Here is a 25,363-nt window from a genome sequence, read left to right as displayed (position 1 = left end):
TGAATCAACAGGAAAAAAAATATATATATTGCCAAATCTAGCAACTCCTCATTGCACCATAAATGTACTTTAACACCAGTGGGGTTTTTTTTATTTGTGTTTAAACCTTTTTTAGACTAAGTGGCTGTAACCTGTCAGATCCAAGCTGTGAAGCTCTGTACTTAGTTATCCACGCCCAATCATCTAGTCTCAGAGAGCTTGATCTGAGTAACAACAACCTGCAGGATTCAGCATTGAAGATACTGAAGACTCCAAACTCGACAATTATCAGGTCAGATCAAAATTATTTTTCTTTTAAAAATGACCAACAACAATGACCGACAGTTAAAGATAATGAGGAGAAACTGTAAAGATCAATCTTGCTTAATGTCAGCATGCTATTGTGACATGGAGCTGTTTCTATGAGCAGAGTAAATACTTTTCATGCATTAATTGTGTCTATTTTTATTTTTATTTTGTTATTCAATGTTTTTCATATTTTTATTTTACGTAATCATAGTAATTTATTTCTTTACTATTTTGCCTTATTTCCATGCATAAGGTCGACACTAAAAAAATCTACTAGTTATGTATGGATAAATTTGCAGACAACTGCAAATGTAAAATTTAATTTGTCACACACACAAACATACACAGTACGATATGTGGTGAAATGATTATTGCTGTGCAAAGCACAACCATTAAACAACAGTAAGGGTGATCATGGCTCAAGAGTTGGGAGGTCGCCTTGTAATCGGTCGTTGTGTCCTTGGGCAAGACACTTCACCCGTTGCCTACTGGTGGTGGTCAGAGGGCCCGGTGGCGCCAGTGTCCGGCAGCCTCGCCTCTGTCAGTGCGCCCCAGGGTGGATGTGGCTACAGTGTAGCTTGCCATCACCAGTGTGTGAATGTGTGTGTGGATGGGTGGATGACTGGGTGTGTAAAGCGCTTTGGGGTCCTTAGGGACTAGTAAAGCGCTATACAAATACAGGCCGTTTACCGTAAAGAATTTACAGATTTGCAGGTTTACAAATTATGACAAAATTTAGAAATTTACATTAAAAAAATTATGTGCAAATAACAATTTAAGACAGAAATTATAAGAAATGTGCAAATAAACGTGTGCGTGCAGTGACGTGTGCATGCAGTGACGTGTTGTATGCGACTCCAGTCCTACACCTGGTTCAGGGATTGAATATCCTGGGGGAAGAAGCTCCTTCTCATTCTCGCTGGTTTGGCCTGAAGGGAGCGGAAGCGCTTCCCAGACCTCAACAGTGAGAAGAGACCACTGTTGGGATGGAAGAGGTCCATGATAATCTTCCTGACTTTGTTCTTGCACCGCTTGGTGTAGATGGACAGCAGATCAGGAATCTCTGATCAAATGATGCGTTTGGCTGAGCACACCAGTCTTTGCAGATCTTGTCTGTCCTGCTTGGTGCTGTTCCATGGTTAGGTCTGGATCAGGTAATATATGCTCTTAATTATTTTAAGGAGCTTGGAAAGAACGTGACCGGCCTGTCATGGTCTGTGTACAGAAGGCAGGAAATGAAGACCCAAATGCAGAACAGCAAAAATGTATCTCAAAACTCAGCTTTTATTGCTGGACAGCAAAAAGAACAGAAAACTAACTAGACTAGAAATGCAAAAATAAACTAAGCAGGCGGAGAGAACGCACAGCCAGGTATGAGTGTACAATGCAACACAGGGCAAGGATAACACAGGGCTTAAATACACACTGGAGTAATCAGGGAATGGGAGACAAGAGGGACACAGTTGGGAGAAATCAGACCTAATGAGACAAGTGAAGCAAAACTAGAAACAAAGACATGAGAAATGGACGTGCAAATTAAAAACTGAAACACGACAGGCAAAAACTTGACACTGAACTAAACCTACACTAAACACAAGGACATAGGAACCAAAACCTAAGAACAAGAAATTGCAAACCACGAAGAACTGGAGAGCAAGAAATACAAAACAGAACCCAAACCCTAGGTAAAAATCCAAGATCAATGATAATAATCATAATAATAATCCAAAAACCCAAAACACTGGTTCACCGATCCTGGACTGTGATATGTCCTTCCTAAGGTTTTCTGAAGTGATGTTAGGTTACCTGACCTCAGCCCACACTAGGGTTTAGTAATGCCACAATTTAACATCAGTATTCCCATCACTGGTCCTGATCACCACAAATTTGTGTTTTAGAGAATGGTGAGAGTCAAGGAGTAAGTACTAATCTCAGTGTGTGGGCCTGTGATAAACTTTAATGTTTAGGTTACCATATTCTTTAGTGTAAAGAAAGATGCCTACTTTTTTTTTTTTTTACCCACAACACTTGGAATCAGTCATATTTCATTCAATACACTGGGGTACTGACAGATCCAGGATCAGTCCAAATCATCAGCACTTTGATGCATGTACAGATGCCATTTAATGTCCATGTGTGCATGCTAAAAGAGAACTGTGCTGGTCCCCACCCCCACCCCCCCTTTTTTTCAGGGTGGAGCCTGCTGGAGTCCAATGGTTGAGACCAGGTCTGAGGAAGTGTAAGTGTGTTTTTAATGTGATTCACAAAAACACAGCTTCTTCAAACTGTCACTCATTCATATCTCTGATGTCAGGAGTCATCATCAAAGTGTCAATCAATGAACAGATGATGGATCAATAACTGCAGCTGAATTGTGTTTGTTCTCTCCATCAGATTCCTGTCAACTCACAATCGACACAAACACAGTACACAAAAACCTCAAACTATCTGACAACAACAGGAAGATGACATGTGTAAGGGAGTTTCAATCATATCCTGATCATCCAGAAAGATTTGATGTTTATCCTCAGCTGCTGTGTAGAAATGGTTTGATTGGTCGCTGTTACTGGGAGGTTGAATGGAGAGGAAGAGTTGAGATATCAGTGAGTTACAGAAAAATCAGAAGGAAAGGACGCAGTTATGACTGTTTGTTTGGAAGGAATGATCATTCCTGGAGTCTGTTGTGCTCTGATGATCGTCCTCGTTCTGTCTGGCACAATAACAGACAAACATCCAGCTCATCCTCCTCCTCTGTCTCTAACAGAGTAGCAGTGTATGTGGACTGTCCTGCAGGCACTCTGTCCTTCTACAATGTCTCCTCTGACACTCTGATCCACCTCCACACCTTCAACACCACATTCACTGAAACTCTTTATCCTGGGTTTAGAGTCTGGTCTGGAGGTTCGATGTCTCTGTGTGCACTTGAGTTTAAAGAGTGTCCTCCTGTTAGAGAAACACTCTGATTGTTGAACAGATAGTTCAGTCTGTACATGTCTGTCTCTTTCACTCAGAAACACGTCAGATTCATGGATTCAATCAGTTGATGTTTTAAACTGTTTTTATTGATTCCTTGTAAACGGCTTGCTCTTCAGTCCCTTAACCTCCTTGGACCTGGCATCCACATATTTGGACATCACATTTTTCGTTGTCTTGACCAAAATACAACATTTTGCTCCTCAAGGGCCTAATATCCACTCACGAGGACATTATACTGGCTCTATATTAACAAAATGTAAAACTATCCTCATATGTGGCTCTCTCGTTTTTCCTAGAAACAAAAATCAGGTAAAAACAAAAATTGGTGATTCTTTGGGACCCAATGAATGTAAAAACAATCAGCCCAAATATCATAGTGAAATTAAAAATGTATGCCATGGAAGAATTTGGGTCTTAGGAGGTTAAAGATGGAAGGTACAATTATTCCCGGATCCACATTTTATTTTTATTTTTATGCTAACTTGCTGTGAAAATTTTTGTGTCTCTGAAGCTCCGTTCACAACCTTTACATTTCTGTGTTCAACAAGCGTGTTCTGAGCACACTTAAATTAATGCAAATGTTTGATTTCTCTTTCTTAATGTAATTTTTCTATCTTGGCTGAATAAGTGGACATCCAATTGTACTCAGTGTATAAAATATTAAAGAGACTGAGCATCTCTCACGTTTTTGTCGTTCTATAAAAACAGCTGCTTTTAAAAACTGAGCCAATGAAAGAAACATGAACTTCCATATTGATCAGATACATACAGCTCTGATGTCACTCTGATGATCTCCATGTGGCTTCCTGTCCTGACGGATAGGAAACAACATGTGAGGATGGGGAAGAATGTCTTGGACTCCCATGACATCAGCACCGACTTCCCTCAGGGCTTTGTTCTTTCTCCTCTGCTCTTCTGCTGCACCTCCAACCACCAGTCTGTCAAGCTAAATAAGTTTGCAGATGACACCACCGTTATCGGACTCATCTCGGACGGGGATGAGTCTGCCTACAGGATGGAGGTTGAACGTCTGGTGTCCTAGTGCAGACGCAACAAAGTGGTGCTGAATGGCCGTCATAAAGAAGACCAAGCAGAGGATGTAATTCCTGAGGCTGCTGAAGAAATTCAACCTGCCAACACGGACAATGATGTAATTCTACACTGCAATCATCGAGTCCATTCTCACCTCCTCTATCACCGTGTTGTACGGTGGAGTCACCATCAGTGACAAACAGAGACTGCAGTTGACTTTATTGTCATCACCGCTACGTACAGTCCAGTATATAGAGAGACGAGGCTCCAGTTACAGCAGTGCAAGTAAACAAACAATAAATATAAGAAGAGTAAGAAAATAAATATACACTTTAGGACTTGGGGGTAAAGGGATCAATGACAATTTAAAATTTACAGTTTGATGATTTAAAGTCTCACACACAACCCGTCAAAAGGGGAGGGGGGCCGACTGCTTCCAAATAGAGCACATTTCATTTATAATGTTGTAAATCCAAGCCCATTATGTATTCATGATTTGAATCCTGGGTTGTGTGAAATCTCAGAAATAAACCTTCGACAAAGTGAATCTGTGAACTAAGGTGTAGGTCTGTTAGGTTATGTTGTGGTGATCCTCAAGTTGGGGGATGGGTGTCCATACTGGAGTGCAGAATTAAAACCAATGGAAGATGGAGAAGAAAAGGTCAAAGCTATCAGTTTAGAAAAAAGAGAAAAGAAGAGGAGGAGAAACGAGCAAAAGATACAGGTAAGCAGATGTGTCATTGGATAATGGCAGGTCATCATGAAACAATCAGAATCAGAAAACTCTATTAATCCCTAAGGAAATTATGTGGGTTACAGTTCCTCCAAGAAGAAATGGTAAAAAAATAGTAACAGTAACATACTAAACTCCAAACAATACATTATGTTACAGATTTTAATATTAATTAGTCAGTGTCAATTGTTGATTTGTCCTGTTATCATTGTATGACGAACTATGATGGCCGTTTGGTAGCCGTTTGCATACTATGCATACTCTCTCTCTTGTCGTGTGTGTGTGTACAACAGTTTTTGCTTAATGTACAATATTTAATATGTTTTGTTGTCTATGTGGGGTGGGGGTGGGGGGTGGCGCCAGGGGGAGTGTTCGCCCACAACTTTTAAATGGACCCAGAAATGTCGATCCGTTTCTTTTTTTATACAATTTTAATTCTGGAGGTGCTTTACCATCGTCGCCGGCAGGTTTTTGTCAGGGCTCCTTGTGCGGGCAGGTGGAGATGTGGATCCAAATGCAGGACTCTGAGACAGAAATGTATCTGAAGACCACAGCTTTATTGCTGGCACCAAACAAAAACAGAAATCAAACCATGAAACCGCAAACTGAAACACACAGGCAGGATCTGAGGGTAGAAGACATTAACGACGCGACAGAGAACAAAGGAAACACAGGGCTTATATACACACGGCAGTAATCAAGGGTTGAGAGACAGGAGGGAGACACAGCTGGGAGAGATCAAGGCTAACGAGACAAGGAGAGCAAAGCTGCACACACTAACATAAGACATAGACCTTCACAATGAAACATGAAACAAGAAAACACTAAACAAAGACGCAGACCCGACACAGAGAGACAGACAGAAAATGACACATGGAACTGGACTATACATGAAACAACAAATCCTTAAATACGGATACACAGAAACATGAAACTAATAATAATCTATCATCTTCATATCCACCCAGTCGCTACACTCCTCCTCTTCTTTCTCGTTTTTTAAACATTAAAAACGGGTTGTGTGTGAGACTTTAAATCAGCTAAATATAAAATATAAATTTTAAATTATTACCCCTAGTCCTAAAGTGTATATTAATGTTTTAGACTCTTAAATACTTATGGTTTGTTTACTTGCACTGCTGTAACTGGAGCCTTGTCGTCTCGTCTCTCTATGTAGTGGACTGTATGTAGCGGAGATGACAATAAACTTTAATTTATTATTTTACTAGCGAGCAGGCGCACCGAGGGCTCTCGCGCTCACTTTTCGTGTATAGAAAAGTGAGTAAAGACACAGAATAACTCCAGCTTTGTGTCTTTTTCCATTCTAGCTGAAGTACGGGACAAACTGTGTTCCTTTTTGCATAATACGGGACAATCTCTGAATATGGGACGATTATCTTTTTAAAGGGATGGTTGGCAACTCTGCTAACTAACCTAATGAAAAAAATAAAGTTCACTATCAGTAACATCATAGCACCCACCCAGCTGTATAGAAACATGCTAGCTTGTGGAGTTGTTGTAACTGACTGTAAAAACTCAGCACAACGAAAATAAACTCCACCTAAACTTGGTTTGTATCTGACCCAGATAGACTGCAGGTCATAACTTCTTACCTGAAGTTCAGTTCACCTGATACTCAGACCGGCGGCTGCCGGCGGCTGTCTCTCCTCCTCCTGCCTCCCCTTTCCCTCATCCACCTGCTGGCCTCTGTGGAAGCTCCGCTATAGCCACCACCAAACAACTGACTTATTTTTACACATTGAACAGCATCTGGCCAATTCACCACCTTTCATTGTTTATATCATTACCGGGCAAATGCCCGGTATGCCTGATGGCCAGTCCAGCTATTCCGAGTCACCTCGGAATAACAAAGACTTACAGTTGGGTCCTCTGTTATTTCTTTTGGCTCAGTCTCTAATCGGATGTGGTGAAATTCTGTCACTTGTGCCATACCTGCGGGCTCACATGTAAACGTAGCCAGGTGCCCATCCCACTTATTACAGAGGCATTTCAACATGATATCACTGACTGTGTTGGATCGATTCCAAAAAAAAAAAAAAAAATATCAGGAAACCAGTGCATCCTTACAATGATGTGTACAGCTCAGCGAAAGGAAGCCTGGAGAGCTAAGTTCTCTATTCAGATGATAAGGCACCAAGAAGTGTCTGTGATATGAAGGTCTATGAGCGCTTGCTGAGTGTGAAGACTGTAAAGTTATGATTTCTGGGAAAAGACCATGTTAGTAGCATTACATTTGTGTGTGAAAGGATTACTTTAGCACAGTTAGTTATTTGGACTCTGCATTACGCGCAGACCTCACCTGTTCACCAGTGATGAGGTTCCCATGATTTCAGGTCATTGTGCTGAACAACACAGTTGTTACCATTGACCTGCGATGGAACCATAGCAGCAACCAATGCTGCTTCCTTTTTTTTCCCAGAGTGCAGTGAGCTGTGGCTAAACCAAATCATGTGTTAATATTTGTAGCATGAGATAAATATTTTTCTTTCATTTCCACAGATACACCACCAATGTGAGAAGTATATGTCAAGTACAATTAGACTGATTTCTTTAAATACACAGAGAATTTACAACACTAATGTTCACCTCTAAATGCTTCCTAAACGATTCATTGCAGTGTTTCTTCCCAAGGTATACAGTGTTGCACTCATTTTAATCACAGCCCCAAGAATTTTATTTAATTTTTCCTTTTTTTCCTAAAATGAAAACATTTGACATTCTTTCACATATTTTACAAAACAAGTTTGTTTTCATGTAATCAGAGCTGTGTGTGTCTAGATGCAAGCTTCACACATACATCTGAAACAGGAAACTCAGTCTGTTAGTCACCACTCTAACAGACTCTGCTAAATCCTATTCACTTGTGTTATAATCAATCAACTAATTTACATAGCAAACTCATAACCAACTAATCTCACAGGACAACAGAAATTCCTGTTCAAAATATTACCACAGAAGAGAATTCCCTTCATACAGTAAATCCCTTGTGTTGCTCAATCAGCAGAAAGCATCACATAATTTTACTATAGTAACAACTACATTTATTGTCTCTTTTTTTTCCCACAAAAAGTTAACCTGTTGTCCTGCAAGCTGGAGAGTTAATTGTCAGCAGTGATGAACTCAGCATTTGATAACAGGTGCTGGTTAAGTTTTCCCTGTTTTAACATTGATGAGATATATTTTAGAATTAACAGATTAATGACTAACCTCGTATTGTGGATGGATTATCTCAGTTGTTCTCCTGACTGAAGTTTGGTTTTATGTTGTTATGTTATGTTATGTTATGTTTAGTTGTTATGTTTTATGTGTGAATGTTTAATAATGAAGAACATTAAAACATTACCGTTGGGCACATGTCAGCAAAGTTGTGTGACATTAGTGATGTTTGTACTCACTTGGTTTTAAAGCCCTTAATTTAAAATATTCGCCGTTCAATAGTTGACCTTAATCTGACAGAGAATGTGATGATTTCATGGATAATTAAAGTCACTCGTAATAACACAAACACTAAATCCTCCTTCTCTTGTGCTGTTTTGTAGCAGTGTATACACCTGAGACTGTCACCTGTCTGTCTGTCCTGCACTCTCTCTCTGTTTCTTTTTCTCTGATTGTGTAATAAAAGTATGAACATGTGTTTATAAGTTACACATGTGTTTGAATCGTTCAGCTTATCACACAATTGATTTCCATGTGTGACAACTGCAAGTGTCCAGAGTGAGGACAGACTGAGGGACCCACTGCTGCACATCATCTGTGAGGCTTTGCACCCCTGATGATCCACCAGGACAAACTCAGCAGTGTGTGAGGAAGAGGAGGAGGAAGAGCCAGCGGCAGCTGACAGATGGAGAGAATAGACAGACTGTTCCCTGTTTGTGAAGGACTGCTAGGAAAGTTTAACATAACTAATTGTCTGTCCTGAATCAGTTTTATTAGGTAATGTTCAAATAATTTTATCATCCCAGTGTTTTCAGTGTGGGAGAAAGTACTCAGGGCCTTCAAGTTACACACTATGAAAGGCAGCAACAAGTTTAATATTCAGAAACCTAAAGTATGTATCAGCAGCAGAATGGAGCTAAAAATAAATGTTTGTTTCAGTTCTATGAAGCTTTGAGTATTTTGGATTAGTAGCACTGCTGTGTTTGTTGCATCATATTGCTGTAATTGTTTATATGCTTTATATATTCTGAGGTAAGTTGATCTATAGTGTTACATCATATTCTATAAGGATGTTATGCGTTTGGATACTTTCTGCCCAGTTTGACCAATTTAGCAGAAGTCAGCCTGTTTAAGGCTCTGATATCTATTCTGTATGACTTAAAGCAGTTATGACATGGTCTGATTTTCTCACCCAATAAAGGAATATTTAATATATCAGTCTACTCTTCATTCTATCAGAAACAGTTATCACAGCTCATACATTTGCTTCTTCCACACATATATAAGCATTGAGCCAAATTTAGTAATGCCAACATATTAAAAAAACAATATTTTTCTCTTATATATAATACATCTATAGATACACTGTCAAAGATACTTGTCTTTGAGTGAAGATTTAAGGTGATAGGAAATATAAATAAATGCAACTTGAATCTTTACTGAAGCTCAGTGTTTGGCACAGAGTTCATGTCCACTGCTGTAATAACGAATAATGATTAATATAATATTGGCCATATTATATTTACATTACCAAAGTGAGATGATTTTAGTCACATGAACAACATTGGCTAATTGTTATTTACTAGCTAATCTTAAATGACTGTTCAGTACAGAAATGAAGGCCAACAATCACGTTTTACAGTTCTGTGGTCTCAGCCTCAGATACTTATCAAATCACACAGAGCTCATGTAGAAACAAATGTACAAAATATGTTCTCCTTCATTTCTGTCAAACAAAGCTGTATGAAACGTTTCCAGCTGTTAGTATCATGGTTGCTAGGCAACCTGGGAAGCGCGACGGAGGCTAGACCGTCCCATCTCACAACCCTACAAGCCTCACACTTCCGGCCTCAGCGGTCTTTGAGTGCGGCCCTTGAGGACCGTTAAGGCTGCGTACTTTAAGGCTGCAGACCCTGAAAAACAGTCCCTGAATTGGGATACAGCCATGTTTTGGTTCGTGCAACTGGTCCGTCCGGTTATTGTCTCCCCAGAAACATTTCCGTTGTCTTTTTTCCTATTTCCGTTGTGCTTTGTGTGCTTTTGCAGCGTTTTTCTTTTTGCAAGTGTTTTTCTTTCTCCAGCGTTTTTCTTTTTGGAAGTGTTTTTCTTTTTGCAGCATTTTTCTTTTTGCAGCATTTTTGTTTTTGCAGCATTTTTCTTTTTGCAAGTGTTTTCTGAAGTTGCAGTCCGTTTGGCCTCTCAGGGCCACCGTACAAACAGCACAAATCTGCCGCTCCATAGTTCACGGTAACAGACTCACAACTGGAACAACGAGCCCGAATGTGTCCACCGTTCTGAGCTACGTTCGTGTTTGTGTACCTATATTTGGAGGTTAATCCCTAAGGAAATATTTATGTGTTACAGTTGCTCCAAGAAGAAATAGAAACTCCAAACAATACATTATGTTACAGATTTTAACCTCCTAAGACCCGAACTCTTCCACGAAATGCATTTTTAATTTGTCTTTGATATTTGGGCATATTGGGGCCCGATGAATGTAAAACAAAGAATTACCAGATTTATTTATTTTTTTACCTTATTTTGTTTTCAAAAAATATAAGAGCCACATATGAGGATATTTGTTTAAAATTTTGATAGAACAGTAGCAGTATGATGTCCTTGTAAGTGGATATCAGACCCATGTAGACAAAATTGAGTATTTTGGTCTAAATAACCCAAAATGTGATGTCCACATATGTGGACGTCAGGTCCTAGGAGGTTAATAAAGTATTCTGATTCTGATTGTTTCAGGATGACCTGCCATTATCCAATGACACACCAGGTTATCTGTATCTTTTGCTCGTTTCTCTTCCTTTTCTTTTTTGTTTTCTGAACTGAGCACGTGATGGCTTTGAACTTTTCCTTTCAATCTTCCATTGGTTTTAATTTTGCACTCCAGTATGAACACTCATTCCCCAACTCGATGATCACCATAACATAACCTAATAGACCTTCACCTTAGTTGTTGTCTAAGGTTAGCTTTGTCTAAGATTTATTTCTGGGATTTCACACAACCCCTTTCGTCAGGTTGTGTGTGAGACTTTAAATAATCAAACTGTAAATTATAAATTTTTAATTGTTATTGATCCCTTTACCCTAGTCCTAAAGTGTATATTTATTTTCTTACTCTTCTTATATATATTGTTTGTTTACTTGCACTGCGCTAACTGGAACCTTTTCTTCTCGTGTCTCTATATACTGGACTGTACGTAGCGGAGATGACAATAAAATTTACTTTGACTTCAGCAGCGAGCAGGCGCACCGAGGGCTCTCACGCTCACTTTTCGTGTATAGAATTTCGAAAAAACATCGATGCAAATTAAAGGTCTGTATCATGATGTCTGGTGTTTTCGTGTTTTTTGGTTTGTTTTTATTTTTGTTTTATTTTGCAAGTTGGTTATTAGACGCTGCTCCAGCCAGCCGGAGTATCCCCCGCCGCCCCGCCCTCTCCTCCCTGTGACGCAAGCAGCAGGCACACCTCGCAAACGGAGGGCGCCCTTACTCCCAGCCAATGGGCGATAGAAAACCAAATGGGCGATAGAAAAAGCACGAGTGCAAGCAACTGTTTTTTTTTCTTTTTCTTTTTGCTGATGCCCGTGATGCCGCCCCCCACCACGATGTGTTGCCCTAAACACCGCTACTGCAGACAGCATCCTAACGCTAAGAGCTCTAAAAGACACAAGTTAAAAATCTATTTGAGCACTTTGTAAATGAGAGCAGCAGCAGCAGAGTTAGTTAATGGTCAGATGGTTACAGAAAAAGCAGCAGACTTTGTAAATGATGATTTATTCTAGCTGTAACTTAGACATGACATGACAGGAAGTGATGCCTTAACTTTCAGCTGTCTGTGGATTTTCTTCAGGGAATTTAGTTGCAGCTGTGAAATGAGGCTGACTGTGAGAAGGAATAATGTGCTAATAATGTAATATGAAACAGGAACTGTATAAAAACTAAAGTCACACCGTCAACATGTCAGCAGAAAACCTCACTTATGACTGCTTCATCAACATGGAGCTCTGAGTGTTTATTAAAGGATCATTGTGTGAAAGATGCTCTAACACAGCTGACTGTAGCCTTTAGTGAGCGCACATTGTCTCATATTTACATTCACTTTACTTTCAAATACACTCAATATATTTAAACAGCTGCTGTTATCAAGTGAAAATACAAAAGATTTCAGGGCAGGGCTGAGCCCCAGTGTTTCATCATCCTAGTAACAGACAGTCAAAACTCATCAAAGCTTCTCATTATCATCAGGACAGATTTAGGTCAATATCATTTCACATTTCTGTGTCATCATCCATCAGCTGTTGACACATAGTGGGTTTGTCATTCTCTCAGCTGACACTGAGATAAAGCAGAAAAGAAGCAGCTGGTATTTGGACAGCACGCATGATGGAAAGGAGGATTTCAGTTGATGTGCAGATGAATAATTTGTGTTTCCTCTTTAGGTGAAGGTAGAAAGTGTGTGTGAGCTGATGTGGATGTGAATTCAGCAGCATGAATCAGTGTGAGGAGAAAGAGGAGGGAGTCCCTCTCTCTAAAACCACTCAGAGGTGAGATGACCATCTCTAACTCACCATGGCTCTTCTCCATGTCACAGCTCAGCACACACATAACTGCACATCACTCACAGGGACCAACCTGGACCTCCACCCATTTGTGTGTCCTTAAAGAGTGATGCGTCTAAAGATGAAGCCATTAAATTTAAAGTCCAGCCTCTGTCTGCAGCAGAGAGGTGAGCTGTTAGTAACACAAACTCTTTTATGTCAGTTTGGTGTCTGATTTAAATGAACTGCTTGTCTTTGTTTCCCAGTTTCTAAACTGCATCTCAAAGGAAGTCACTGAGCGAGGAATTCCTTTATTCTCTAAAACATGTGCAACATGTACATTTAAACTCCTGCTGCTCACAGTAAGACCATCAATAGTCCTGCACAGTGTTAATGACTGTATTTGCGTCTGGGTGGCATTATGTTCGTACACTGCCAGCACGAGTTTGGCGTTTCCTTCTGCACAAGCTCAGTGTGCAAACCACTTTGTCTTTGGGATGAGGAAGGTCTAAAGGACCTAGAAAAGGATCTAGAAAACCGACAGGATAAACAGTGTACTGTGAGTGTAGAGGATTTAATCAGCCAGGACAACTCATAAAGCATCTGCTTACATCTGGTTGAATTCAGTTGTTTACATCCACAAAGAGCAGCAGGTCAGCTGATCACAGCCTGTACACTAAGAAAATCTACCGGAGCTCTCAATAGAATTTATTGCTAGTTCGGATTCTTTTCCCCACATTGAGCCATTCCAACCAATTTTAGGTTCCCCCACCTTCTGAATACACTTTAAGCTCTGACTGTGCTCGTTTTCCATTTTAGGTGGGGACGCAACAGGAAATAGCTTTTTTCTCTCTCTGTTGATGTTCAATAACCGAGCGGTGGGTTCCTGCAACAGCCTCTGATGTTAATTGGCAGCATTTAAAAGACTGCTGATAATTGGCCCTCAAGCCATTCCATTATCTTTGCTTACATACTAAACTAAACTACACACAATTCTGATCTAATAGCTTTTGTTAATGTCAAGCCAAAACTGTAGACTTAATTAAAATAATTACTGTTTATTAAATAACATATTTTCCCACTTGGCTTACCGACTACAATCAACAATAAAACTAAAATGGCTATCCACTCCCCTATTTGAACACTTGGTGCCACAGGGAACCTTAAAAGGATGTTCAGGATTCCTTGGGACTATTATGGCTGATAGGCAGAAAACGTCTTGATCTGTTCTGTGCTTGAAGTAATTCTTAATGATTCCTCCACAGATTGGACCAGGAGAGTTCAGAGGTTCCCAGTGATCAGTCTGCCCAACAGCATCAAACACACATGGACTCCATATTTATGGTCTGTACATGTACAACAACTACTTTTACATTGTTCACATTCATCTCCATGCTGCTCTTTGTAGACCAGTGGATTGTCAGTGTGTCCAACATGGATCTGATGTTTGGCTCCATGATTTCAGTCTGATTGGCTCATTCATAAAGTATTCTGTTCCAGCTGCTGGAGGACAACATCATCACTTTTCTGAAAGATGAGCTGAAGAAGATCCAGAAGGTTCTGACTACAGATTACCCAGAATGTTTAGAGAGTCAGAGGGAGGATAATAAGGCAGGAGGAGCTGGCTGACCGTCTGCAGAGCAGTAAGACGATTTCTATGAAGATTTAAGCTGCTGGATAAATGAAACATTTACTAATGTCTCAAAATATGTATTCAAAAAATATTCATATTGACTTTATAAAAATGAACCGATATATATATTTTTTATTTAGAACTTTATGGTGCAGTTTGTCAACATAATCTCAAGTCTGTCTTGAAGAAGAAGTTCCAGTGTGTGTTTGAGGGCATCGCTAAAGCAGGAAACCCAACCCTTCTGAATCAGATCTACACAGAGCTCTACATCACAGAGGGAGGGACTGCAGAGGTCAATGATGAACATGAGGTCAGACAGATTGAAACAGCATCCAGGAAACCAGCCAGACCAGAAACAACAATCAGACATGAAGACATCTTTAAAGCCTCACCTGGAAGAGATGAACCAATCAGAACAGTGCTGACAAAGGGAGTGGCTGGCATTGGGAAAACAGTCTTAACACAGAAATACACCCTTGACTGGGCTGAAGACAAAGCCAACCAGGACATCCAGTTCATATTTCCATTCACTTTCAGAGAGCTGAATGTGCTGAAAGAGGAAAAGTTCAGCTTGGTGGAACTTGTTCATCACTTCTTTACTGAAACCAAAGAAGCAGGAATCTGCAGCTTTGAAGACTTCCAGGTTGTGTTCATCTTTGATGGTCTGGATGAGTGTCGACTTCCTCTGGACTTCCACAAAACTACAATCCTAACTGACCCTAGAAAGTCCACCTCAGTGGATGAGCTGCTGATAAACCTCATCAGGGGGAAACTGCTTCCCTCTGCTCGCCTGTGGATAACCACACGACCCGCAGCAGCCAATCAGATCCCTCCTTACTGTGTTGACATGGTGACAGAGGTCAGAGGGTTCACTGACCCACAGAAGGAGGAGTACTTCAGGAAGAGATTCAGAGACGAGAATAAGGAGCAAGCCAGCAGGATCATCTCCCACATCAAGACATCACGTAGCCTTCACATCATGTGCCACATCCCAGTCTTCTGCTGGATCACTGCTACAGTTCTGGAGGATGTGCTGGAAACCAGAGAGGGAGGACAGCTGCCCAAGACCCTGACTGAGATGTACATCCACTTCCTGGTGGTTCAGGTCAAAGTGAAGAAGATCAAGTACGATGGAGGAGCTGAGACAGATCCACACTGGAGTCCAGAGAGCAGGAAGATGATTGAGTCTCTGGGAAAACTGGCTTTTGATCAGCTGCAGAAAGGAAACCTGATCTTCTATGAATCAGACCTGACAGAGTGTGGCATCGATATCAGAGCAGCCTCAGTGTACTCAGGAGTGCTCACACAGATCTTTAAAGAGGAGAGAGGACTGTACCAGGACAAGGTGTTCTGCTTCATCCATCTGAGTGTGCAGGAGTTTCTGGCTGCTCTTCATGTCCATCTGACCTTCATCAATTCTGGAGTCAACCTGCTGGAAGACCAAACAACCTTGAAAAAGTACAAATTCTTTAACAAACCAAACCCTCAATCTCTCCACCAGAGTGCTGTGGACAAGACCTTACTTAGTTCAAATGGACACCTGGACTTATTCCTCCTCTTCCTCCTCGGTCTTTCACTGCAGACCAATCAGACACTCCTGCGAGGCCTGCTGACACAGACCGGAAGTAGCTCACAGACCAATAAGGAAACAGTCCAGTACATCAAGAAGAAGCTCAGTAAGAACTTGTCTGCAGAGAAAAGCATCAATCTGTTCCACTGTCTGAATGAACTGAATGACTGTTCTCTAGTGGAGGAGATCCAACAGTCCCTGAGTTCAGGAAGTCTCTCAACTGAACTGTCTCCTGCTCAGTGGTCAGCTCTGGTCTTCATTTTACTGTCATCAGAAAAAGACCTGGATGTGTTTGACTTGAAGAAATATTCTACTTCAGAGGAGGCTCTTCTGAAGTTGTTGCCAGTGGTCAAAGCCTCCAACAAAGCTCTGTAAGCTGTATATTACTTTATTGAGAGGTACCTTAGGGTTCTGTTGATCCTTGCAGACATAAGTGGTTGCTGGGATCAGTTAGCGCAGTGGTTTCCAAACTTCTTTTTCCTAGGCCCCCCTTTGATTTACAAGAACCTCACCCTTGCCCGCTCCCCACCAAAAAACCACAAACACATCAACACACCCGCCCATATTTTGCAACTCCATTGCTGTTTATTTGACACCTCCAACCTTTTGTAAACAATGAAACAAATAAAAGTAAACTGACATAGGTTACAGGTTGCAATAAAAAAAACTTCTACCTAGTTTTTTTAAATAACAGAAAAACAAACCATGCTTGTGGTGTAATTATTCCATGTGTAGTTGTTTAGTTTTTTCTCGATGTGTAATAATATTCAACATTGCTATCAGTATATTTTTCAAAAAATGCAGGGGAAATAAAATTTGTCGGGGATATCTAACTTGGTACTAAGGCTGGGGGTATCGTCGCTGATTTCTATAATCAACTGAATTTCGATTTAATTCAAGGGCAAAACACAGGAAAGCATGAAGGAGATATTCCTGTCCTGGCTTTTAATAGGAGATAACCTTAAAAATATTCTGCAGTAGAACAAAATTGAAGAGAACCATGAATAAATATTTGGAAATTACCTGATACTGCTGAAGTGAAGCAGAGTTAAGCTATAGAGATTTTATTAGGGATACAGTGAAGGGTTTTGCAATTTGGCCTTATTTAAAAAAGTAAAAATTTCTTCAGTGTTGAACAGCAGAAATGTGGCTTTCTTATCAGAGGTCATTTAAAAACAAACAAACAAACAAACACAAAAACAGCAGTGGCCAACAGCTCTGAAGACAACTGTAGACTGTAGACCTTTAATTTCATCTTTAAAAACTGGTCAGCCTGCTTTGTTTGATATAATTATTTTCAGCAAAACCTCAAATATCTGAATTTGGATTTATTTTCTCATTTTGACATACTGTATTAACACATTTAAATTCAGACAAAAAACATAAAATCTGAGCAGAATAAATTTATATTTTTTCTGTAAAAACCGCAAACATGTTTAACGAATTGTTTTAATAACTTGAAATGCAAATAGAAATTGTTATTTTTTTGTAAATTATGCATAAGATTTGCAAACAACTAAGTTATATGGTACTATTTACCTAAAAATGCAGCCAAGGTCTCAAGCGTTTTTATATAACCATTTAAAACTATCTACAGAACCATCAGGTGTTCTGCATCAAATAAGAAAAATACAAAATATTTATGCAACTCCAAAAAAATTGTCTCTTTCCACTATAAGACATGGGAACACCGCAGACCTAAACCCTGGAGGTCTGACACCAGGAGGTGTATCACACCTCCCGTTTTGTAGCTGGTGGCTTTTTTGCACTGTCACAACTGTGACATTCAGCAGTATTACTGGCACACAAAACAAAACAACGACTACACTACATACTAACTATAGCCTCCAAACACACTGAATGTCACTAATCTCTCACGTGTGAAAACTTGCTGTCTCTCTTTCTTTTGCTTGCTTGCTTTAGCTCACTGGAGTCACTCCTAAAACTTCCCCTCTTCCTAAACAACCAAATGCCAGATGTTGCCATATAAGTTTTTGAATGTTTGAGATGATAGACTTTAACACTAATAGGGAAGGAAAGGGGTGTTTTTAAAAATACATATATATATATATATATATTTAATAACAAGCGGAGCGTGTTTGCTAGCGCTGTCTCTAGAAAACGCTGTTTTTTACCGTTTCTTCCCGCTGTAAACCCTACTGTTTTATTCAGAAAAAAACATTGTGTGTATTTTTGATCAAAGCACTTGTTTTATCTGGCATCATGATGGCAACATGATTTAAAAACTGGTATATAGGTTGAAATCTGGGGTTTTGACACAAGTTAAAGCCGAGACTCTGTGTTGCTGCATCTTGTTGCTGTGCTGTCTTAAATGGGTCATGTGATTTTCACGCGCTGGCGCATCTGTCGACCTCAGAGGGTTAAGTATAAAGTAGATGATTAGCAAATTTGTTGAAAATGTGTCAATCAGCCCCACTTGGCTTTATCCCTAAAAATGAATTCACTGATATCTTCTGGAATAAGAAATAATGTCCTCTTACTTCCTATCATTGTTTTTTCAGACTTAATGTCTGTAACCTCTCAGAGAGAAGCTGTGAAGCTCTGTCCTCAGTTCTCAGTTCCCAGTCATCTAGTCTAAGAGAGCTGGACCTGAGTAACAACAACCTACAAGATTCAGGAGTGAAGATTCTGTCCATCGGGGTGAAGAGTCCACACTGTAAACTAGAAAGTCTCAGGTCAGATCAATATATATGGAATATATATGATATGGAATTGCTTCTTTTCTGTTCATATACAGGTGAAACTCAAAAAATTAAATATCGTGCAAAAGTTCGTTTATTTCAGCAATTCAACTTAAAAGGTGACACAAATGTAAGATATAGACTGATGTAATATGCAAATTTTCCAAGATTTTGAATTTGAGGTTTTCATAAGCTGTAAGCCATAATCAGAAAAATTCTAAGTAACAAAATCTTTAAATATTTCACTTTGCCTTTGATGAGTTTATGTCATCTATTAGTTTCATCTTTTAAGTTCAATTACTGAAATAAATAAACTTTTGCATAATATTCTAATTTATTGAGTTTCACCTGTGTGTGTTGTTATCCTTTTTTTGTTTCGAACTTGGCTGGTATCCTTATATTAAATAATCAAGTGAGGAGTGAAGCCAGAAAATAAAATTCATTTTACCAACTCTAGTAACTCCTCTATGTACCATGAAGACACTTTAACAACCAGCATTGTTTGTCTCTGTGGTTTTTCAGACTTAATGTCTGTAACCTCTCAGAGAGAAGCTGTGAGGCTCTGTCCTCAGTTCTCACCTCCCAGTCATCTAGTCTGAAAGAGCTGGACCTGAGTAACAACAACTTACAAGATTCAGGGGTGAAGATTCTGTCTGTTGGGGGTCAAGAGTCCACACTGTAAACTGGAAACTCTCAGGTCAGATGAAGTGATATGGAATTTTTTCTTTGAATTAAAAAAGAATCACTAAGAATTTGAGCATTAAATGTGTTTTGTTTAATGTTTTGTGTATTAGTGTAATGTTTCAAATTTTCTGACTTGACTGCAAATTTTACTTTTCACTTATGTTAAATAATCAAATGAGAAATTAAATCAGAAAAATGCATAATGCCAAATCTATTAACTCTGATAGCTTCTCACTGCATCATGAAAGCACTTTTATACCAATGTTATTTCATAATTTCATAATGGGTTTTATAATTTTTTAGACTAAGTGGCTGTAAACTCTCAGAAAGAAGCTGTGAAGATGTGTCCTCAGTTCTCAGCTCCCAGTTCTGTAGTCTGACAGAGCTGGACCTGAGTAACAACAACCTCAATGATTCAGGAGTGAAAATGCTGAAGAGTCCAAACTCTACAATTATCAGGTCAGAAATTGTAAAAATGAAGCCACCTAAATGCCATTATGCTTTCAGATCATCATTAGTATACTCCTGAGCTGTCTCAATGAGCAAGTCAAACATTTCCATCTATCTGTGTGTGTGTGTGTGTGTGTGTGTGTGTATGTATATATGTATATGTATATATATATATATATATATATATATATATATATATATATATATATATATATATATATATATATATGCACACGATAGTGCTGTCAGTAAATGTGAATGGCGTGTTGCAAGCTGGGCGACGAGCCAAAGTCCTAGCAGCATCCCCGACTAACGTTTGCTTCGCGTCAATGTGATATTTTAAGCTGGAAGTGCTTCGATGAAAAGAAAATTCCTTCCTGAATAACGTGCATGTCACTTTATGTTGGCCGACGGTTCCATCTTGTTATTTTTTTAATACTCAAATTTCCCTTTGAGAGGGCCAGTGTGTATTTATCATCTTTCATATTGGGTTGATTGGTTCAGCTGCACATCACTACCAGATCAACTTCCAATTTGTGCATGTGCGATGATAACTCTACGTGGACAAACTGCCCAAAATGCGTTGACAGAAACATTTAAGGGATTTTGAGTATGTCTGCGCTCCAGATGTGTTAATTGCGTTAAAATTTTTTAATCATGCTCACCGTGATGGCTGATTAATTTGCATTAATGCGTTAATTTTGAGTGCTCTGATATATAAAGTTTATAATGTCTTATGAATATAAATAATTTCTTTTAGGCACATAAGTTTATTTGTTGTTTGTTATTTGTTGTTTGTTGTTTTCTTTTTCTTATATTGTTCACATGCAAAGTATACAAAAAATAGTTAAATAATACATGCCCACCATGTATACACACACGCACAAGCACACTGTTATATACATACACCCATGTATATATACCCATATATCAAAACAAAAAGAACAGACAGTGCTGAAAAGCAGGTACAACGCAGTGAGAAAATTGGTTTTAAGTTCATCAGGGCTGCAGACTGGAGTTCTTTTTCCAAAGATTCCAAATAGAAGTCAGAGAGGCATCAAATAATATGGCTGTAGTAATGAGCTCTGTCCTCTTCTCTTCAGTCTTAGGTAATTTGACATCCACATTTCCTTTTCTTACCCTTTTTGAAGAGTCTTGTACATTTGGGTTCGTTAGGCTTTTTTTAATATAACAAAAGGATCAGTCCAAATTATGAGCAGTTTGATCCACGTATGGATTGAAGTGTATTTTTGAAAAGGTTGGACTGTTCCTTTATCAGTGTCTAACGGTGTGGGTGTCCAAATTAATAGGCTGCATCCTCCTGAGAACCCGGCCTTCGCAGTCTATGTGGACCGGGTCCTCAGGAGGCCAGGTAGGCTGGAAGTGAGTGGCTGTGAAATAGGACAGTCTAGCCTTCAGATTTTTAAGCCACCAGCTGTCTCGGTGGAGTTTAATAAACTCAGCCGTCTCCTACTTGCTTTCTAAAATATAACAGGACACTGGCGTAAATTCTCGATCATGCCACACTTCTGTTTGATCAGTTTTCCGTTTGACATTTATTCAGCTGTAATCTCAGCCAAACCGATTTACTCACAGCCTTCTTTGCTGTGACGTAATTGGCCTACAAATGCGGCCTCAGGAGGATGCAGCCTATGAATTTGGACACCCCTAACATGTGTATAAGAGCCATGTAATATCCATGTGTGCATGCTGAGACTGTGCTGCTCTGACCCCCCTCCTCCTTTCAGGGTGGAGCCTGCTGGAGTCCGATGGTTGAGACCAGGTCTGAGGAAGTGTAAGTGTGTTTTTAATGTGATTCATGAAAACAAAGTAGCACACATTCAGCCACCTTCAAACTGTCACATCATTCATTCACATCTCTGATGTCAGGAGTCATCATCAAAGTGTCAATCAATGAACAGATGATGGATCAATGACTGCAACTGGATTGTGTTTGTTCCCTCCATCAGATTCCTGTCAACTCACAATCGACACAAACACAGTACACACAAACCTCCAACTGTCTGACAACAACAGGAAGGTCACACATGTGAAGGAGGTTCAGTCATATCCTGATCATCCAGACAGGTTTGATCATTATCATCAGCTGCTGTGTAGAAATAGTCTGACTGGTCGCTGTTACTGGGAGGTCGAGTGGAGAGGAGACGTTTATATATCATTGGGTTACAGAAGAACCAGAAGGAAAGGACGCAGTAGAGACTGTGTGTTTGGGCACAATGATCAGTCCTGGAGTCTGGACTGCTCTGATGATGGTCCTCAGTGTGTCTGGCACAATAACGGACAAATATCCATCTCCTCCTCCTCCTGTGTCTCTAACAGAGTAGCAGTGTATGTGGACTGTCCTGCTGGCACTCTGTCCTTCTACAGAATCTCCCCTGACACTCTGATCCATCTCCACACCTTCAACACCACATTCACTGAAACTCTTTATCCTGGATTTAGACTTTGGTCTCCTGGTGCCTTGGTGACTCTGTGCTGAGTTGAGTGTAAAGAGTGTCCTCCTGTTAGAGAAACACTCTGACTGTTGAACCGATCGTTTAGTCTGTACATGTCTGTCTGTTTCACTTAGAAACACATTTCAGATTCATGGATTCAGTTAGTTGATGTTTTAAACTGTTCTACATGTTGTTTTTCTGTCTTTTTCCACTCAAAGCTTCACAGTGAATATAAATATGTTGTATTTTTCTGAAGCTCAGTTCACAACCAGCTCCTCTGCATTTTCAACCAGTCTGAGCTCATTAAAATAAACCCAAATGTTTGATATATAATGTATTGATATATAAATATAACATGAAAATGTTGGGGCAATAGTTTTTAAGGGAGTTTGTTTGTTTTGTGATGTCATAATGCATGTGACTTATCTAATGACTAGCAAAGACTGCATTAAACATGTAAAACTAGTCTTGTCTTTGATGGTGTCATTTATCTCTGTGATGTCTTTGAAAAATTACCAGTGTGTTGGGGTCTATAGTAGAGCACCAGCACAGCAGAGCCACCAGTGAAGTAGATTTTGGGGTAGGATTTTATGTGATGTCTGCAAATGCAGCACTAACATCCACACCTTCCCAGCTGATAATTAGCGGCCTTATAAGGAACAGCTGCGCTTCACTACCACACGAAGTCCTTTGGCAGTCTTTTCCCATCCAAGCTGAGCTTAGGTATCTAAGCACTGCAGATTTCCTCAGGAAAACTGCTCATTTTAGTATTGCCCTTTAGATAGTGGTAATTGGGATGGCATATAGTAGGGTGGACCTTGACGACTGTTTCCCTCTTTTGTTACAGGATCATGCCATACTGCTGCTGTCTTGTTTTATTTAATTCTGTGCTGTGTTTGTTTTATTCTGTCTTATTGTGGCCTGTTATCTTACAACTGTTTATGGCATGGCCTCAACTGACTCCTGTTTTTTTTTACTCTGAATTGTTTTATACATTTTAAACATGCTTTTATGAAGAACTATAACTTAGGGTTTATTTGTTTTATTTATCTCTTTTAATAATTTGTTTAGTGGTTTATGCTTTGTTGTATTGCTTTAGTGAAAGGGTTTTCTTTTTCCTTTAATTTGTCACAGAGTGTCAGAGAAGCCGAGGCTCTATGTCAGTCGTTTGAAGGAGACAGTCCCAGATGTGACTAAACAAGGGGTGGGCCCCTCAAGGGCCTGTGTCCTGCAGGTTTTATCTGTGTTCTTGATCCAACACAGCTGATTTAAATGGTTAAATTACCTCCTCAACATGTCTTGACCTTCTCCAGAGGCCTGGTAATGAGCTAATCATTTGATTCAGATGTGTTGACCTATAGGGTGAGATCTAAAACCTGCAGGACACCGGCCCTCGAGGCCAAGAGTTCCAAACTCCTGCTGTTAGTGATGGCCCGCTTCAAGCTGAAGCTCCGGTGTGTGTGTGTCAAAAAAAATCAACACACTGCTTCAGAAGCACTGTGTCGAAGCTTTATTCGTTTGGCCAGAGTCACGTAATCAGTGACGTCCGAAGCTTCATTTAGAACCTCACTGCTTCGGTATCTGATTCAATGGTTTATAAGGAAGTGAATCATTCGCGAGATTTGTGGAGCATTTTGATGGTGACAGATAGCAAACCACTGATATTTCTACTGAGAGATATGGAGCCAGCAAGGAATAGAGGGGGTTCTGTTGTGTGGGAGAATTTTGAGTTGATTTTTGTCAATTGGGTGGGTTTTCCAGCTTTGTGTTCTTGCTGTTTGCTTTTGTTTTGTGCGTGTTTATTATATCTGAAAATGGGGAAAAAGGTAAAATGTCAAAAATCTGCTTCCATAATATAAATATCAATAAATAACTTTAGAAAAACTTCCACTTCACTCTTTACATGTAATGTTGTAAAAATATATATATCTTATTGTTTAATTAATCTGAAAATGTTAGTCTGCCAGATGTGCAGCAATTGAATTTATTTATTTTCTTTATCTGACAGTTTGTGGGGCCCAGGTAGACTGTATAACTACATCTCTACCAGTTTCTCTGCACTCCAGCCTCTTCTGTGCCATGTGAGAGGATTTCCCTTAAGGCAGGAGAAATTATCTCCACGAAAAGGAACAGGTTCGGCCATCGCACACCAGAACAAATTTTCTTCTTAAATAAAAATGACAAAGGGCTACTTTAAATGCATCATGTTTTTAATTTGCAAGTTCATAAGCATTTTCCCTTTCCATTTCACAATAAATTCTACCCCCAGGTCAAAAATATGTATAGGAAAATTTCCCTAATATAATATTATTTATAAATACACCCATCTATCGATTAATTGCATAAGTGCATGGAGGCAGGACCTCACAGCAGAAGCATACTCCATAATGTGTTGTACATTATCATATGTATATTATACATATAATGTGGTACTTTTCAATTATTGTATTTACCAACATCAAGAAGTCACAAGTAAAGAAAGACCACACCATGGTGCATGTTTAAACAAGGAAAGTTTACTGGTCAAAATTATTTATTAAACAAATTAAACCACATTTTTTTAACCACCAAGAAATACACGTTCAAAGCAACACAACGGCGGCCCAATATGAGACAGAACTCCGCTCTGTAGAGTGAGCAATCATAATGAAGCAGTTGGTTTTATTTTGTGGATTCAAGCTGCTCTTCATATTTTTGGCCACCAGATGTCACCAGAGAGGACTCTGTTGAAAAGCTTCGAGTAATGAACCGTTTTTCAATACAAGCTTCAGTGTTTCAGAAAGCTTAATTTGGCCATCACTACCTGCTGTTGTATGTAAAATGTGATGCCAATGAGACGTTTGAAGTGAGCAGTGAAACTGGAAAAGATCCTGCAGTGTCACAAACAGCTCACAGCCAATGAGCTCTGCTCTTCATATCCTCGTTCAGGCGACCTTGCCGAACAACAATTGGACGGATGCTTTCAGCTCTGCTCTCACTGCTAACGTTATTTCTGGATGTGTGTTTAAAGCCAGCTGTCTCTCTCATCAGTGAGCTGTAGGCTGAAGCAGAGTATAGATGTATGATATTTATGAGTGTCTGAAAGAAACTGAGGACATATTAAGATCCTAAG

At 39.6% G+C, this 25,363-nt stretch overlaps 1 pseudogene; it reads left to right on the top strand.

Annotated features, from left to right (window-relative positions):
• The window catches only part of LOC134621386 (uncharacterized), a 32,119-nt pseudogene extending 9,824 nt beyond the window's left edge, over positions 1 to 22,295 (top strand).
• Positions 22,296 to 25,363: the final 3,068 nt, after the last annotated feature.

Source organism: Pelmatolapia mariae, linkage group LG3_W (genome assembly GCF_036321145.2).
Source record: "Pelmatolapia mariae isolate MD_Pm_ZW linkage group LG3_W, Pm_UMD_F_2, whole genome shotgun sequence".
Lineage (NCBI taxonomy): Eukaryota > Metazoa > Chordata > Actinopteri > Cichliformes > Cichlidae > Pelmatolapia > Pelmatolapia mariae.
The sequence above is the reverse complement of the archived record's forward strand: the minus strand, read 5'-3'. Positions and strand labels throughout refer to the sequence as shown.